This window comes from Chelonia mydas, chromosome 2 (assembly GCF_015237465.2).
Source record: "Chelonia mydas isolate rCheMyd1 chromosome 2, rCheMyd1.pri.v2, whole genome shotgun sequence".
In the NCBI taxonomy this organism is placed as follows: Eukaryota; Metazoa; Chordata; order Testudines; family Cheloniidae; genus Chelonia; species Chelonia mydas.
This window is the reverse complement of record NC_057850.1, coordinates 230065032-230082685: the sequence shown is the minus strand read 5'-3', so window position 1 is coordinate 230082685 and position 17654 is coordinate 230065032. Positions and strand designations below refer to the sequence as shown.

The following is a 17654-nucleotide window of genomic DNA, read 5'->3' as shown; positions in this document are numbered from 1 at the left end:
AACCCTGCTTTAAGAACACTGACTGAGTTTATGCCATTGGTATAAGTTAGAGCTGCTCTTCAGCAACCACTACTAGCTCCCTGTGACCTGTTCTCCATTGTAGGGCAAAGCTTGAGCAAAGTGTAGAATCCAGTCCAGTGAGTTCAGTGAGCTCGCAAATAGATTTCACAGGCAGATGCCAATGAGTGTTGCAGGCATCTACAGCGTGTGCTGAGACAATGATTTTAAATTCCTGTGCATATAATGGATGAGGAACACATGAACTATACAATGCAAAGTACCCATGACCTTTTGTCAACACTCTGAGGACTGTATAACTAATTTCCTCATGTATTTTCAGAAATGTTTGTTAATCGGTGTTCTTCTCCCCAGTTTGTGTGGTGAAAAATGAAACATTTTACATCTATGAATAAATCAAATGAAGTGTGTTAACCCTTAAAGTACGGTTATATAGAAGACTGAGTAGCAGTTGGAAAAAGAATTTGGGGAATAATTCTAAATGTACCATCTCTTGATGACTTGCATATTAAATTTGCTTCTTTTTAAAATCAAATGATGACTTCTCTAATTGTCTGTGCTGCAGACTTAGCACGGGTTCTGAAAATCAGGCAGTGGTGTTTCTGTGTTTACATCTTAGCAAGCAATTACTTTGTTTCATGAAGGGTGAAGTTTTGTAGACTCTACCTTAACCACAGAATCATAGAAATGTAGGACTGGAAGGGACCTTGAGATGTCACCTGGTCCAGCTTCTCCCCCTCCCCCCCCCCAGCTGAGGCACCAGTAAACATATTTAGGACAGGTGTTTCTTTAACCTCTTCTTAAAAACCTCCAATGAAGGGGTTCCACAACCTCCTTTAGTAACCTGTTCCAGAACATAGCTACCCTTAGAGTTGGAAAGTTTTTCCTGATATCCAACCTATATCTTCCTAACTGGAGATAAAGCCCATTATTTCTTATCCTACCTCCAGTGGATATGGAGAACAATTGATCACCATCCTCTTTATAACAGCCCTTAATATATTTGAAGACTGTTATCAGGTCCCCGCCCGCCCAATCATCTTTTCTCAGGACTAAACATGCCCAGTTTTTTTAACCTTTCCTCAAAGGTCAGGTTATCTAAACCTTTTGTCATTTTTGTTAGCTCTCCCCTGGACTCCAATTTGTCCACATCTTTCTTAAACTGTGGCACCCAAAACAGGACACAGTACTCCAGTGGAAGTCTCACCAGTCCAGAGTAGAGCAGAGCAATCACTTTCCCATGCGTTACATACAACACTCCTGTTAATACACTCCAGAATGTTTGCCTTTGTTGAAACTGCTTCATATTGTTAGCTCATATTTAATTTGTGATCTACTAATTGGGGGGGAATAGCTCAGTGGTTTAAGCACTGGCCTGCTAAACCCAGGGTTGTGAGTTCAATCCTTGAGGGGGCCATTTAGGGATCTGGGGCAAAAATTGGGTATTGGTCCTGCTTTGAGCAGGGCGTTGGGCTAGATGACCTCCTGAGGTCCCTTCCAACCCTGATATTCTATGATTCTATAACCACCAGATACTTTTCTGCATACCATGGTGGTTTTGCCCTTGCAATGAAACTTTGTTTTTGTCAGCAAAGTTAGCAGATATGCCTAGTCAAAAAGAGAGCTGATTTGCTGAGTTAGAAAGTACCACGTATATGTACCTTGTGACTTTATAGCTGTCTCCCTATACTCTTATTTTTACACTTTTTTGAAATTTCTGTTCTTTCCATATCATTTTTGCTTTCATATTTATTCAATTCCTTTCCCCCCGTTCTCCTTATCTCTCCATTCTTTTCCTCATCTTTCCCCACCCCCCTCCATTCCTGTTCCCATTCTGACACACATCTCTTTCTCTAGATTCCAAACTTCCTCCTCTCTATCTCTCCTGCCCTATCACTTGCTGCTGAAACTTGCTGGACATAAGGCTCTTGGTGAGCAGGATCTGCAGCTCAGATTCTGGGTGGCATTTTGTGCAACTGTTTTCTTTTACAAGACGTGGAAATGTTGAGATGTCACTTTCAAACTCAGAGGCAAACTGTCATGCATTTGGGGTGCATAGTCCCACACCTTCATTATAAAAGATGCAGTGGATCCAATGGACACGTAAAAGGATTGCACTTTGGACAGCCATTGAATAGATACTGTTTACAATGACATATATATACACACACACACACACACACGCTATGTTTAATTTTTTTCTGAGGAAAGGCCTTAACACACTCATAAACTTGTGTACAGTGCAGTTTTCATCTGTATTCAAGTCACTCTAACTAGAAAAATGCATCCGTATAGTAAGAATACAGAATAGTATCTTCACACATACTCTTAAAATCATTGCTTCCCTACATATCTTGTAAGCGCACTCTTAACAGTTAAAAAAAAAAGTAGCTGATATTGAAATAAGCATGCTTCATTACATGAATAAAAAACACAACAGTGAAACAAAATTATTAGACTGTATAGACATGTAAACATAACAACTGAATAAACCTCAATACTCATTTGTTAGTGAGGCACACAATAAAACCTTGCATAAATCAATAGGTGTTTTGAAGCATAAAAGTGACATTACACTAATGCTATGCATTTAATAGAATTCCATTACTGTACTGAATGAAAATCATAGTATGGTACATGAGTAATTTTTGCTCTTTTTACTAATCATTTGTTGACACCTTTTCCACACACTGTAGCAGTCTCATTTATTTCCATTAGACTTAATGATCTGTCAGTATTTCCCTTATAAGCTCTGATTTCCAATAGTTTATAATTCAGTGAGATGTAACGCTATGTACAGTCTGTCTCAGAGAAAACTTTTTTGCCCCATAATTTGACTGGGGAGGAGCCAAAATATCTACAAATCTGAAACTTTTAAGCCTCTAAAGGAAAAATATATATTAAAATTCACTGATGTGCAGTTTAATGCCTATTTTGTGAGGCTAAAAAATCAGTGTTTTTAAATACAGTATTTTGATGACTGTGCAGACTCAGCATTCAGTATGCATGTTCTACAACCATAATATCAAGTGAATTGCAATGTCTAGGCACATGTGGGTGATTTTAAGGCTTCACTTCCAGTTTAACTTTAAGTTTTCTGTCTTTTATGAATTTACTTCTGGAGCCATAAGTCTTTTGTGAGTGAAGAAAATTCAGTGGTCAATGAGTTGCTATTGATAAAAGCAAATAATTGCTCCCATAAACTAAATTCTATGTATAAAAAGATTAGAAAAATACTGTTTCATTGACTATTACTGTTTTATTGCTGTTAGTGATCATTAGTAAGGCTATGATTTCATAGAATCATAGACTTTACGGTCAGAAGGGACCATTGTGATAGTCTAGTCTGACCTCCTGCACAACACAGGCCACGGAATCTCACCCACCAACTCCTTTAACAAACCCTTAACTTATGTCTGAGCTATTGAAGTCCTCAAATCGTGGTTCAAAGACTTCAAGGTGCAGAGAATCCTCCAGCAAGTGACCCATGCCCCATGCTTTAGAGGAAGGCGAAAACCTCCCAGGGCCTCTGCCAATCTGCCCTGGAGGAAAATTCCTTCCTGACCCCAAATATGGCAGTCAGCTAAACCCTGAGCATGTGGGCAAGACTCACCAGCCAGATACCCAGGAAAGAATTCTCTGTAGTAACTCAGATCCCATCCCATCACAGGCCATTGGGCATATCCACTGCTAGTAGTCGAAGATCAATTAATTGCCAAAATTAGGCTATCCCATCATATCATCTCCTCCATAAACTTATCAAGCTTTGTCTTGAAGCCAGATACGTCTTTTGCCCCCATTGCTTTCCTTGGAAGGCTGTTCCAGAACTTCACTCCTCTGATGGTTAGAAACCTTCGTCTAATTTCAAGTTTAAACTTCCTGATGGCCAGTTTATATCCATTTGTTCTTGTGTCCACATTGGTACTGAGCTTAAATAATTCTTCTCTCTCCATGGTATTTATCCCTCTGATATATTTATAGATAGCAATCATATCTCCTCTCAGCCTTCTTTCAGTTAGGCTAAACAAGCCAAGCTCATTGAGTCTCCTTTCATAAGACAGGTTTTCCATTCCTCGGGTCATCCTAGTAGCCCTTCTCTGTACCTGTTCCAGTTTGAATTCATCCTTCTTAAAGATGGGAGACCAGAACTGTATTCAGTATTCCAGATGAGGTCTCCAGTGCCTTGTATAACGGTACTAACACCTCCTTATCTCTACTGGAAATACCTTGCCTGATGCATCCCAAGACTGCATTAGCTTTTTTCACAGCCATATCACTTCGGTGGCTCATAGTCATCCTGTGATCAACCAATACTCTGAGGTCCTTCTCCTCCTCTGTTACTTCCAAGTAATGCGTCCCCAGTTTATAACAGAAATTCTTGTTGTTAATCCTTAAATGCATGACCTTGCACTTTTAACTATTACATTTCATCCTATTACTATTACTCCAGTTTACAAGGTCATCCAGATCTTCCTGTCTGATATCCCCGTCCTTCTCTGTATTGGCAATACCTCCCAGCTTTGTGTCATCCGCAGACTTTATTAGCACACTCCTACTTTTTGTGCCAAGGTCAGTAATAAAAAGATTAAATAAGCTTGGTCCCAAAACCGATCCCTGAGGAACTCCACTAGTAACCTCCTTCCAGTCTGACAGTTCACCTTTCAGTGTGACCCGCTGTAGTCTCCCCTTTAACCAGTTCCTTATCCGCCTTTTGATTTTCATATTGATCCCCATCTTTTCCAATTTAGCTAATAATACTCCATGTGGAACCGTATCAAATGCCTTACTGAAATCTAGGTAAATTAGATCCACTGCATTCCCGTTGTCTAAAAAAATCTGTTACCTTCTCAAAAAAGGAGATCAGGTTGGTTTGACACGATATACTTTTCGTAAAGCCATATTGTATTTTGTCCCGATTACCATTGACCTCAATGTCCTTAACTACTTTCTCCTTCAAAATTTTTTCCAAGACGTTGCATACTACAGATGTCAAACTAACAGGCCTGTGGTTACCCGGATCGCTTTTTTTACCTTTCTTAAAAATAGGAACTATGTTAGCAATTCTCCAGTCATACGGTACAACCCCTGAGTTTACAGGTTGATTAAAAATTCTTGCTAACGGGCTTGCAATTTCAAGTGCCAGTTCCTTTAATATTTTTGGATGAAGATTATCTGGGCCCCCTGATTTAGTTCCATTAAGCTGTTTGAGTTTCGCTTCTACCTTGGACGTGGTAATATCTACCTCCATATCCTCATTCCCATTTGTCTTCCTACCATTATCCCTAAGCTCCTCATTAGCCTCGTTAAATACTGAGACAAAGTATTTGTTTAGATATTGGGCCATGCCTAGTTTATCCTTAACCTCCACTTCATCCTCAGTGTTTAGCGGTCCCACTTCTTCTTTCTTTGTTTTCTTCTTATTTATATGGCTATAGAACCTTTTACTATTGGTTTTAATTGTCTTTGCAAGGTCCAACTCTGCTTGGCTTTTAGGCTGTCTCACTTTATCCCTACATGTTCTGACCTCAGTAAAATAGCTTTTCTTGCTAATCCCTCCTATCTTCCACTCCTTGTAGGCTTTCTGCTTTTTCTTAATCACCTCTCTGAGATACTTGCTTATGCAGCTTGGTCTACAACTCCTGCCTATGAATTTTTTCCCCTTTCTTGGGATGCAAGCTTCTGATAGTTTCTGCAACTTTGACTTGAAGTAATTCCAGGCCTCCTCCACCTTTAGATCTATTTTTGTTTATCCTTCCATTTAGTTTGAACTGAATTAGCTCATGATCGCTCGAACCAAGGTTGTCCCCTACAGTCATTTCTTTTGAGGTCCTCACTGCTCACCGAAACCAAATCTAAAATGGCATCCTCTCTTGTCGGTTCAGCAACTACTTGGTGAAGGAATCCATCACCTATCGTATCCAAGAAAATCTGAGCTCTATTATTAATACTAGCACTTGTCCTCCAGTCTATATCTGGGAAGTTAAAGTCTCCCATGATCACACAATTCCCATTAGTATTTACTTCTTTAAAAACATTAAAGAGGTCTCTATCCATATCCACATCGGATCCTGGCGGTCTATAGCACACCCCAAGCACTATCCCAGGGCAGGCTTTAGTAGCTTTCTTCCCCAATGTGATTTTTCCCCAGACAGACTCTGCCTTATCCATTCCATCACTTCTTATTTCTTTACAGTCTACCTCATCATTGACATACAATGCTACTCCATCTTTGCCTTTATTTCTGTCTTTCCTAAACAGCACATACCCTTCAATACCCATACTCCAGTCATGACTACTATTCCACCATGTTTCTGTTATCCCTATAATATCTGGTTTCACTTCCTGCACCAGTAGCTCTAGTTCTTCCATTTTGTTACCTAGGCTTCTTGCATTAGTGTACAAACATCTTAATTTTTGCCGTTTGGCTTCGCTCCCATTATTTACGTGGTTGGGCACAGACATTCTACCACCAATATTACCTATTCGATTGGTATGTACGCTGCCCTTCCGTCTTATGTCCATTCTCCTATCCACGGCTGTATCCTTTCTTACCTCATTTTCTTCCGTCTCAAAGAGAAAACTGGCGTGGAGATTACCTGGACATCTCCCAACCATCTCCCCCAAATTCCTAGTTTAAAGCTCTCTTGATCAGTTGTGCCATCTTCCATCCTAGAATTCTATTTCCCTCCTTACTCAGGTCAAGTCCATCCCGAGAGAGCAGTCTTCTGTCCATGATGCTTTCCAGTGGCCAGGCATCCCAAAGCCCTTCTTATAGCACCACTGCCTGAGCCATCTGTTGAGCATCATAATCTTGTCACACCTTTGTTGCCCTTCTCTAGAAACAGGCAGAATCCCACTGAAGATCACCTGAGCCTTGATTTCCTTTAGCGTCTTCCCCAGCCTGGCATAGTCTCCATTGATAGGTTCCGGCGAGAATCTAGCCATATCATTTGTTCCCACATGAAGGATAATCAGTGGATTCTTTCCTGCTCCCGTTAGGATCCTCCTCAGCCTCAGGTCCACATCCCGTATCTTAGCACCCGGCAGACAGCACACCCTTCTGTTCTCTGGATCAGTTCTTGTAACAGGCCTGTCTATTCTTTTCAGTAATGAGTCCCCAGTTATGTAGACCTGCCTTTTCCTGGCGATGGTGCAATTCTCCAGTCTATCCTCTGTTCCATCTGGCAGCAAGTCCTCTCGATTCCTATTGTCCCTTGCAATCCTCTGTAACCCATCCCATATCCTCTTGGGGCTCATATTTGGTGTTATCTCCATTGACTCTTGCCCTCTTCTAATAGGACTATCTGCTCTTCTCTTTTTCCTTGCCCTCTCACCTTCAGTGACCACCTGCTGTGCCCCTTCTTCATTTTCCAACTCCGCAAACCTGCTCCTGAGCTCTATTTCTCCTTCACTACCCCGTCTTTTCCTCTGCCTGGTTCTCTTAGTCCCATGCTTCCACTGTCCAGTTTCCTCACCCAGCAGTATCCCCTCAGAGTTCTTCGGTCCTGCTTCCATCTGCAAGTCTGAGCTTTTCCCTTCAGCCTCCTCATGTCTTTGCTCCATCATCCGCTTGAACCCCCTTCTAAACTCAACCAGCGTCTCCACCTGCATCTCCAATCCTAGGATCTTCTCTTGCATCAGCTCTATCAGGCGGCACTTCATGCAGATGAAATTCTTTTCAGGTACCCCCTCCAGGATCATGTACATGCCACAGCTTCTACATCCAGTCATCTTCATTGTGTCTTCCACTACTTCGGTCACTACCACTGCTGCCTCTGTGTCTGTCATACCCTTCTCACCTAAGTCCTGTTAGTCTGGGAAACACAAACCAAACCAAACCACCCACCCACAGCAAAACAAACCTACAACGAGCACGAAAATGCTACCAGAACACCACACACTCCCTTCACTAGCCTGTCTGTTCCTTTGCCTGCCTCGCTTCCCCCGCAAACTCCCTTTACAAACTCCCACTCAAACTCCCCTGTTTACACCTGTGTTTGCTGGCTCCTGTGCCGCTGCAGCTGTCTGTGCTGCTGCCTGACTGTGCTGCTGCCTGAATCTGTGACTTCCAAAGACCTCTGTGACTTCAGTCCCAGTGGCCAGGAGCTGTGAGGTACCCCCACCTGACAGCGGGGCCCGCAAGCTCAGAGTTGCCATGGGTTGCAGAGGGACCACCGCAGCTCCCTGCTGCCGCCGCAGAGACAAGGGGATCTCCACAGCTCCCCACCAGCGCGGAGACGGGGATCCCCGCAACTCCCCGGTTGCCGCCACAAAGGCAGGGGGATCCCCGCAGCTCCCCAGTTGCCACCGCAGAGGCAGAAAGATTCCCACAGCTCCCAGCCACCATGGGGGAGGGTATGGGGGGACGGGGGAACCCTTGCAGCTCCGAGCTGCTGGTAGAGGGGGACCCTGGAGCTTCCCCGGGTGCTCCCAGCCACCCCATAGCTGGCCCAAACCCTTCCCATTTTATCATGGATATTTTTAGTAAAAGTCAGGGACAGGTCACGGGCTTCCGTGAATTTTTTTTTTATTGCCTGTGACCTGTCGGTGACTTTTACTAAAAGTATCCATGACAAAATCTTAGCCTTAATCATTAGCATACTATTTCTAATAATTGTTGTTAATATTCCAGAAAGTGATTTTATAAGTAGGATATATGGTGTCTTTTTGCACATCTTAAGGTCTTCTCAACTCTGCTTTTATACTAGATAAGTTTTGTGTGGCCTCTTGTATCTTTTTAGAACTCTTCGCTTGCAGACATCTTAGTTTGTTAATTGGGAAATTATGTAAACTATCTAGCTTGCATTGAAAGGAAACATTGCTTAGAAGTGAATAATTTTGTAGGTGCAGAGATGACTTTTCACCCAGGAACTTTCAGCAGTTAATGTAGCTAGTAAATATATGCATGTAGGTTTACATGTGGAAAACAAAATGTCTGTACAATTTTGTTGCATAACAGGTTTCATTTCTAAAGTCCTCCCACTTTATTCTAATTAGTGTATGAAGGATTTTGAAACGTCTATTAAAGGAATGAGAAAAAACAAACCTGGCATATAATACAAATTGCTAATTGGACTCCAGTGTATTGTTGTCTGCTTACTTAAGGATTCTTGTGCTAGAAAGACTTTTAAACTCAAAAAGACACTGTGAATCTTATATATTTTCTATGGCCTTAGGTTACTGCTAATTTTAACTTTCCTTCCCAAAGTGACCAGGGTTAACCTAAATGTTAATTTGCTGAAGAATCCTGAAGTCAGATTACACTATTGTGTATTTCTGAAGTTAATTATTTCCTGATAATAAGTAAGGAGAATTGTAAAGGTTTTTTGTCTTTGACAAACACACTTAACACACTACTTTACAGTAATCTTTATAAACAGTCGATAAATATAGATTAATATCATCTGTTTACTGTTCTCAATTTTGATAGAAAAATCCAGACATTTTTATTAGCCCTGTCTAAATGTGATAACTGGGAATCAGTCCAGAAACAAAGTTAGAAATGTGCTATGTGTTTGTGCAGATTAATTGGAAACAATAGAACTACTGCATATGGGAGTGTTCCAAATATCTTGGAAAGAAATTTCAAATAGTGCAAAAGTTATGTTTTACCAAATGTGCATAACCTTCATTGGACCAAATTTTTTTCTCTATGTATTTTGTATACAAATAAACTGTATGTTCCATGCTGCATATATAAGCTGAACAGAATGAATATTAGATCCAAATTCAGCAAAGTGCTTAAGTGCATGCTTATAGTGAAGCACATACTTAAATGCTTTGCTGAACAGGGATAGACGTAAGCACATGTGAGAGCTTTATTGAATCATGTGGCCTTAGTTTGTTGTAGGTGAACTTTCAGCACTTAAGCTTGGAAAAATTAGAACGTTTATTAGTATTGGAATTTCTCTGATATTAAGGAATGCACTTGCACATTGGGCATTTGGAATTACATGCACAGACCATTTAAAGGGACCTCAGTCACCAGTCTTCCTTCCTCTATTTTCTAGAATTATATTAAATTTAAAGGGGAGTAATTTTTTTTCTGTTATATTATTAGCATTCTTTTTAAAGGGCTTTAAATATAAGACAGCATTTGTTTACACATTGTCTGGTTTGGGTATGAATTTCAGTATGGGGTTTTTGTGTATCCCTGTTGAGAAATCTGTGTCTGTTGCTTTGAAGTTGGGGTTCCAAAGAGATATTACTAGTTATATGTAGTATTAGATTTTTGAAGAAGTACTTTTGTTATCTTCATCTCATAAGTGCAACCTGCTTGTTCTTTTATATTGGTGTAGGATCTTAATCACTTTTATTAGTCTTAGTTTCTGATTTTGTCTCTGGTTTGAGAACTGTTATAAGATTTAGATGCATTTGTGGACTATAAACATTTGTTCTTCATATTTTTCTCATGGCAGCTGTTCTTCATTTCATGAAACCTGTTGCATTCCAGAAGTGGTTTATAGATTAGCTTGTTCAGTAGGCTTCTTGTCACGTACTTGAAATCAATGAGCATGTACAAAGTTGTTATACCTAATGTTGAGAATTTTATGTTCCTGTGATGATTGGATTTTTTTCACTTTATTCTTCAGTCTGCATAGCTGGCAGATAAGTTTAACTTGTGCTAATGTCTGTAGACTATATATAATATGTATCTTTTTCTTTCTTTCCTTTTGATAGAAGTTTATATTTAAATTTGTTAAGTTTAAAGAAATATTTTTAGAGTGTATATCAATAATGTTTCTTTAATTTTCTGTGGTTCTTTGCACTGTTTTATGATCATTTATAAGTTCTAATGCATACAATTTCAATAATCAATTGTTTAAACTTTTGTATTTGAAAATATTTTAAATGTGGGATCTTCTGTTGTTCTTTCATAATACTACTTGTGATTTGGAGATGTAATGCTGTTATAATAAGAGGTAACCTATTAGTGGCCCAATATGTCTCTTACTCCTGATTGTCAGAGGGAAGTGTAAATATTTGTAAACATACACAGTAATACATAGTTACTCATTTTGATGTTTTATTGTGATATAGCTACTGTCGTCTTAAGTATGTAATATACCATATTGTTCTCTTATTAGACAAAATTTCAAGAGCAGCTAATACTTTTGCTGATGAAGACTTTTTTCCTACATGATATTTCAGCTCTTGACTTTTGGCTGGCAAATCTTCCTAGGCAAAGCAAAACAGAACTGGCTTCAAAGTGTTCTTGAAAAGAGAGATTTCAAAAGACTTGCGGTTGTCATCTTATTCAGAGTCAGAAAGTCATCTTTTTGTACTGCATACATATCTTCTGCCCTATATATTTTTTCATAACTAGTTAAATGGTTCTAAAAATAAAAACCCTGAGGTGGTTTTTTTAAAATTTACTTTAAGGCTCTTAAATCTCAATCAACTTGTAAGTTTGCCAGCTGCCCCTTTTTGAAGAAGACATTTTTACTGTATTCCTCTTATTCTCAGTCACCTATCCTAAGGTATCTAGATGAACATATTGCCTACTAAATGCAATCATAGTTGACTAGTTGTAATTTGCAAATGATACCCCATAAAACTGCTTCTGAAGGTTATTAAAAAGTAAATATGCATATGTGGGAAGTGTAATGGGAGACATGGGGGAGAAATTCCATGTTTCCAGAAATTCACTAGCAACACAATATAAATAATTTATATAGATTTATTGAGAGCATCCCTCCTTTTTCTCTCCTGCACACTTGCCTTCAGGGTGGATTGATTTAAATCAGAGTGGTTTTAATAATCTGTTTTAATCATGATTTAAACCAGCAAGTAGTAAACCTTGATTTAAATAATCTATTTTAATCTTGTTATGTATTTTGTATTTTTTAGTTACTTTCCAATGAAAAGTTGATTCTCATTAGATGCTAACCATTAAAATGTTGATTTTCAACTAACTAGCCTTTACTCTAAATTTGATACTTTTTTGTTAACCCGGATAACTGTATCAATACACGCAATCAAGTAGCTTAACATACATTTATTCATAATATTAATTATTACATTTTTATTATTTTACAAAAATGGTGAATGATGCTTTTGTTTACTAAATGATTAATTGTGTACTCCTGATTTGTGTCAACCTGCATTTGGATGAAAATTGGATTTCAATTAAAAAGGCTCAAAAATTAAAATTGCTTCTTTATTAGTTAAATAAAACTACCTTAAATGTGCTGGATACAGATGAAAAAAGTAAGTTTAGCAAAACATGTTTCGCATTTAAAACTGATGGGTTAATTAAAGAAGGGAAGTATGATCTGTAGATAGTGAATTGAACTGATTGTTTATGTACTCCATGTCCTTCAAAATTTTAGTCCTAGTAGATCTAATCATATCACACCTCATCTTTATTCATAGATTACAAGATTCATAGATTTTTCAATTCCCAATCAGTTTCTCAATTTTGAGTTAACTAGTCATTGAATTGAACTTGTTAAATAAATTAAAATGAAGAAAATAATCTTTCTGCACCTGCAGGAAAAAAAAATATTGTGATAAATAATGGTCAGCATGGATTTGTCGAGAACAAATTATGTCAAACCAACCTAATATCCTTCTTTGACAGGTGTGACAAAGTTCCTGCTCTACCTTGGTGGGTCTTGCGCTTATTGGCGGATTTGCTCGCCTTGGAGCTTCACGGCAGCCCTCAGCTTGGCCGTTTTTCTGAATTCACAGTCCAGGTCGACGACTCCTGTGTCTGACCAGGAGTTGGGAGGATTTGGGGGGAACCAGGCCCGCCCTCTACTCCAGGTTCCAGCCCACGGCCCTGTGGAATGCAGCTGTCTAGAGTGCCTCTTGGAACAGCTGTGCGACAGCTACAACTCCCTGGGCTACTTCCCTATGGCCTCCTCCCAACACCTTCTTTATCCTCACCATAGGACCTTCCTCCTGGTGTCTGATAATGCTTGCACACCTCAGTCCTCCAACAGTCCACGTTCTCACTCTCAGCTCCTAGAGCCTCTTGCTCCCAGCTCCTCACATGCACACCACAAACTGAAGTGAGCTCCTTTTTAAAACCCAGGTGCCCTGATTAGCCTGCCTTAATTGATTCTAGCAGCTTCTTGATTGGCTGCAGGTGTTCTAATCAGCCTGTCTGTCTTAATTGTCTTCAGAAGGTTCCTGATTGTTCTGGAACCTTCCCTGTTACCTTACCCAGGGAAAAGGGGCCTACTGAGCCTGGGGCTAATATATCTGCCTTCTGTTACTCTCCTATAGCTATCTTGCCCGACCCTGTCACACAGGATAACAAGCCTTGTGGATGGGGAGAAGCAGTAGATGTGATATATCCCAACTTCAGTAAGGCTTTTGATAGTGTCTCATATGACCTTCTCATAAGCAAGCTAGCCTAGACAAACCTACTATAAGGTGGGTACACAACTGGTTGGAAAACCATACTCAGACTAGTTATCAATGGTTCACAGTCAACCTGGAAGGGCCTATCTAGTGGGATTCTTCAGGGATATGCCCTGGGTCTGGTTCTGTTCAATATCTTCAGAAATGGCATAGAGAGTACACTTATAAAGTTTGTAGATGATATCAGCCTGGGAGGGGTTGCAAGCACTTTCGTGGACAGGATTAGAATTCAAAATGATCTTGACAAACTGGAGAAATGGTCTGAAATAAATAGGATTAAATTCAGTAAGGACAAATGCAAAATGCTACTTAGGAAGGAAAAGGCAATTACACAAATATAAAATGGGAAATGACTGTCAAGTAAGGAGCACTGCAGAACAAGATCGGGAGGTTATAGTGGATCACAAACTAAATATGACTCAACAATATAATACTGCTGCTGCAAAAAAAAAGCAAACCTAATTCTGGAGTGTATTAACAGCAGTGTTTTAAGCAAGGCATGAGAAGTATTTCTTCCACTCTATTCAGCACTGATAAGGCTTCGACAGAAGTATTGTGTCCAGTTCTGGGCACCACCCTTCAGGAAAGATGTGGACAAATAAAGGAAAGCCAGAGAAGAGCAACAAAAATGATTAAATATCAAGAAAACATAAACCTATGAGGAAATATTGAGAAAACTAGGTTTATTTATTTTGGAGAAAGGAAAACTGAAGGGGACCATGATAACAATGTTTAAGTAAGTAAAATGTTATAATAACGAGGGTCATAAATTGTCCTCCTTATCCACTGAGGACAGAACAAGAAGCAATGATCTTAAACTGCAGCAAGGGAGATTTAGGTTAGACATTAGGAAAAGCTTCCAAACTGTGAGGGTAGTTAAACACTGGAAAAAGTTACCTAGGAAGATTGTGGCATCTCTGTAAGTGGAGGTTTTTTAAGAACAGATTAGACAAACACCTGTCAAGGATGGTCTCTAGATAAAACTTAGTCTTGCCTCAGTGCAGGGGACTGGACTAGATGACCTATTGAGGTTTTTTCCAGTTCTGTATTTCTAATTCTGTGTACTGCTTGAATGTTGTTTTTTATTTAAATGATTTTAATAGATTTAAGTAAGTTTAGGCCTTAATATAGGTTGCCATAATTTTAAATTCAAATAAATTTATTTAAAAAATTTTTAAACAAAAGAATTCAATTTAAATAAAATCAATTTTTAATTTTTTTAAAACAATTTTTTTTATCCATGCTGCTTTCGTTGTTTTCAAAAGATCCATAAAGTAACCTTTACTATGTTTATATACAGTACTACTAGGGGGTGACCCTTTGCAAATGTAAGAAATAAAATTCATACAGATGAACTAAAGGTGACAAGGCAATCCATCTGTGTTTAGTATTTAAAGTTCTACAGTTATACAAGGCCATTACTAGCATATTACAGATAAGTGTGTCTTTGTAACAATTTACATAAGTTTATCCCTAATTCTTGTAGAAATAATTTAAAATACCTATTTAGGCATTTCTGTCGTGTTCACCATCATAATATCATCATGAATTTCCCTTTTCAGCATCCTTAAGAGGTAGGGAAGTATTAATATTCTTATTTCACAGGTGGAGAAATAGTAAATGATTTGCCCAAGGTCATGCAAAAAAATCTGTAGCAGAGTTGGGAATGGAACTCAAATTCCCTGTGTCCCATTGCAGTGTCTTAAAGGATGACGTAAAATGGGGGAAACTGGCATAAAGAAGCTATTAAAGGATTTTTAAACATTTTTTTTACTGCTTGATTTTTTACATTAGAAATTCAGATTTTTTTCTGTCCTGGAGGACTGAGATGATGGGAGATTTGATGATATCCCAATAGTTGAGTGTGATATCTGAACAAATAAAGGGAGCAGGATTTTAATCAGATTCTGCAAAACTTTTATAACATATTCAATTTCTAATTAATATTTTGGATAAAGGATATCTTTGTTAAAGTTTCAACATCCTGACCTTTCAGATGGGGCATGAGAACTCATAATAGATATGCTGTGAGACATCTAGCAGATCCTCCAGCAAAACCAGGGAAAACCAGAGGTATGATAGTCCCATTATTTTGAAGGTAAAGAACAAATGAGGGATGGGGAGAGGTGAGAGTTTATTTAATTTTGCATGTTTTCAGGATTTCATTATTAGAACAAAAAGGGAAGTTTAAAAAACAACCAGCATAATCTTAAATTTTTCAAATGTTTTGCGGGTCACCTTTAACCACAAAACCATCCATCCTCTATAGATCTCGGAACTGTGTTTTGTGGCAAAATGTATATGCTAGCAAACTTTTAGTATAGTGGGAAGAATTCATTTCTGTTTGTGTGAAAAGATACTACAGGAGAATTTTCAGGTATTTTGAAAGTAGCTTTGGTATACTTAGGTTTGGGGTTTTTTAGATTACAGCTCAGGAAAATAGTTAACCTTGTTACTTTTCTGTGTCTTTAACATTATTTTTAGAGTCTGAATGCAGTTTACTAGGTCTGTGACATTAAATCAGCAAAATATCGATGTGCCATGATTGACTTCGCTTTAGAACTGAACCAGTCACCAGAGACATTACTGTATACCAAGTTGTATTACATTACGAATACAATAGCAGTGCTTTTGCAGTAGAAATCTTTTTAAACTAAAATAACTTTTCAAAAAAGAAAAGGGGTACTTGTGGCACTTTAGAGACTAACAAATTTATTACAGCATAAGCTTTCGTGAGCTACAGCTCACTTCGTCGGATGCATACAGTAAAAAATATAGTGGGGAGATCTTATATACACAGAGAACATGAAACAATGGGTGTTACCATACAGACTGTAACAAGAGTGATCAGGAAAGGTGAGCTATTACCAGCAGGAGAGTGTGGTGGGGGGGGCGAACCTTTTGTAGTGATAATCAAGGTGGGCCATTTCCAGCAGTTTACAAGAACATAGGAGGGGAAATAAACAAGGGGAAATAGTTTTACTCTGTGTAATGACACATCCACTCCCAGTCTTTATTCAAGCCTCAGTTAATTGTATCCAGTTTGCAAATTAATTCCAATTCAGCAGTCTCTCATTGGAGTCTGTTTTTGAAGTTTTTTTGTTGAAGAATTGCCACTTTTAGGGCTGTAATCGAGTGACCAAAAAGATTGAAGTGTTCTCCGACTGGTTTTTGAATGTTATAATTCTTGATGTCTGATTTGTGTCCATTTATTCTTTTGCGTAGAGACTGTCCAGTTTAGCCAATGACCTAAAAGTGACATATTTTGTGTATGTATTGGTAATTTATCTAGTACAGCCAAATAATGAAATTAGCAGGGCACTGTGGCCATCCAGTTCCTAAAACCACAGAAGATAGGGTACAACTGTAAAAATCTATTTAAAAGAATTAATCTTAATGAGAAATTTATACAGTAACGATAAAAGGTGGATTAATTACCTTTCATACCCAGGTTTAGTGGAGCCAGGCTGCAGCTATGATACTGTCATATTATTCTACTATTGATGCTCATGGAGTTGTACCAATTTAAAAATCTTTTAAAAACCACACGAAACTTCCATCAGCTGCAGTTAAGCACTATGGGCACAACACTATACATATAATTTTAGGTCAGTTAGGATTACAAAAATATGATAGAATTATAATTGAAAATATGTTTAATAGGAAATGTCATCTTAACTTAGCAAATTTCATTATACAGTATGTGTGAAATGGAGCTACAGTACCCATGTTTGATCATGTTGTGAGATTTATCTAATGGTGTGTTTTTATTTTCAATTAGGGCTGTCAGTTAATTGCAGTTAACTCAGCGATTAACTCAAAAAAAATTAATCGCTGTTTTAATTGTACTGTTAAACAATAATAGAATACCAATTTACATTTATTATAAATATTTTTGGATTTTTTTCTATATTTTTAAATATATTGATTTCATTTACAACACAGAATACAAAGTTTACAGTGCTCACTTTATATTATTTTTATTACAAATATTTGCACCATAATAAAGATAAGAAATCATATTTTTGAATTCACCTCATACAAGTAGTGTAGTGCAATCTCTTTACTGTGAAAGTGCACAAGTGCAGTGCACAAATGTAGAAGTATTTTTGTTACATAACCTGCACTCAAAAATAAAATAATGTAAAACTTTAGAGCCTACAAGTCCACTCAGTCCTACTTCTTGTTCAGCCAATCGCTAAGACAAACAAGTTTGTGTACATTTATGGGGTTGTGCATGTAATTACCCACCCTGTAATGTACTT

At 38.3% G+C, this 17654-nt stretch overlaps 1 protein-coding gene across 6 annotated transcripts in view; it reads left to right on the top strand.

Moving 5' to 3' along the window:
* The window catches only part of MPP7 (membrane palmitoylated protein 7), a 334940-nt gene that overhangs the window by 281483 nt on the left and 35803 nt on the right, over positions 1 to 17654 (top strand). The window lies entirely within an intron of this gene.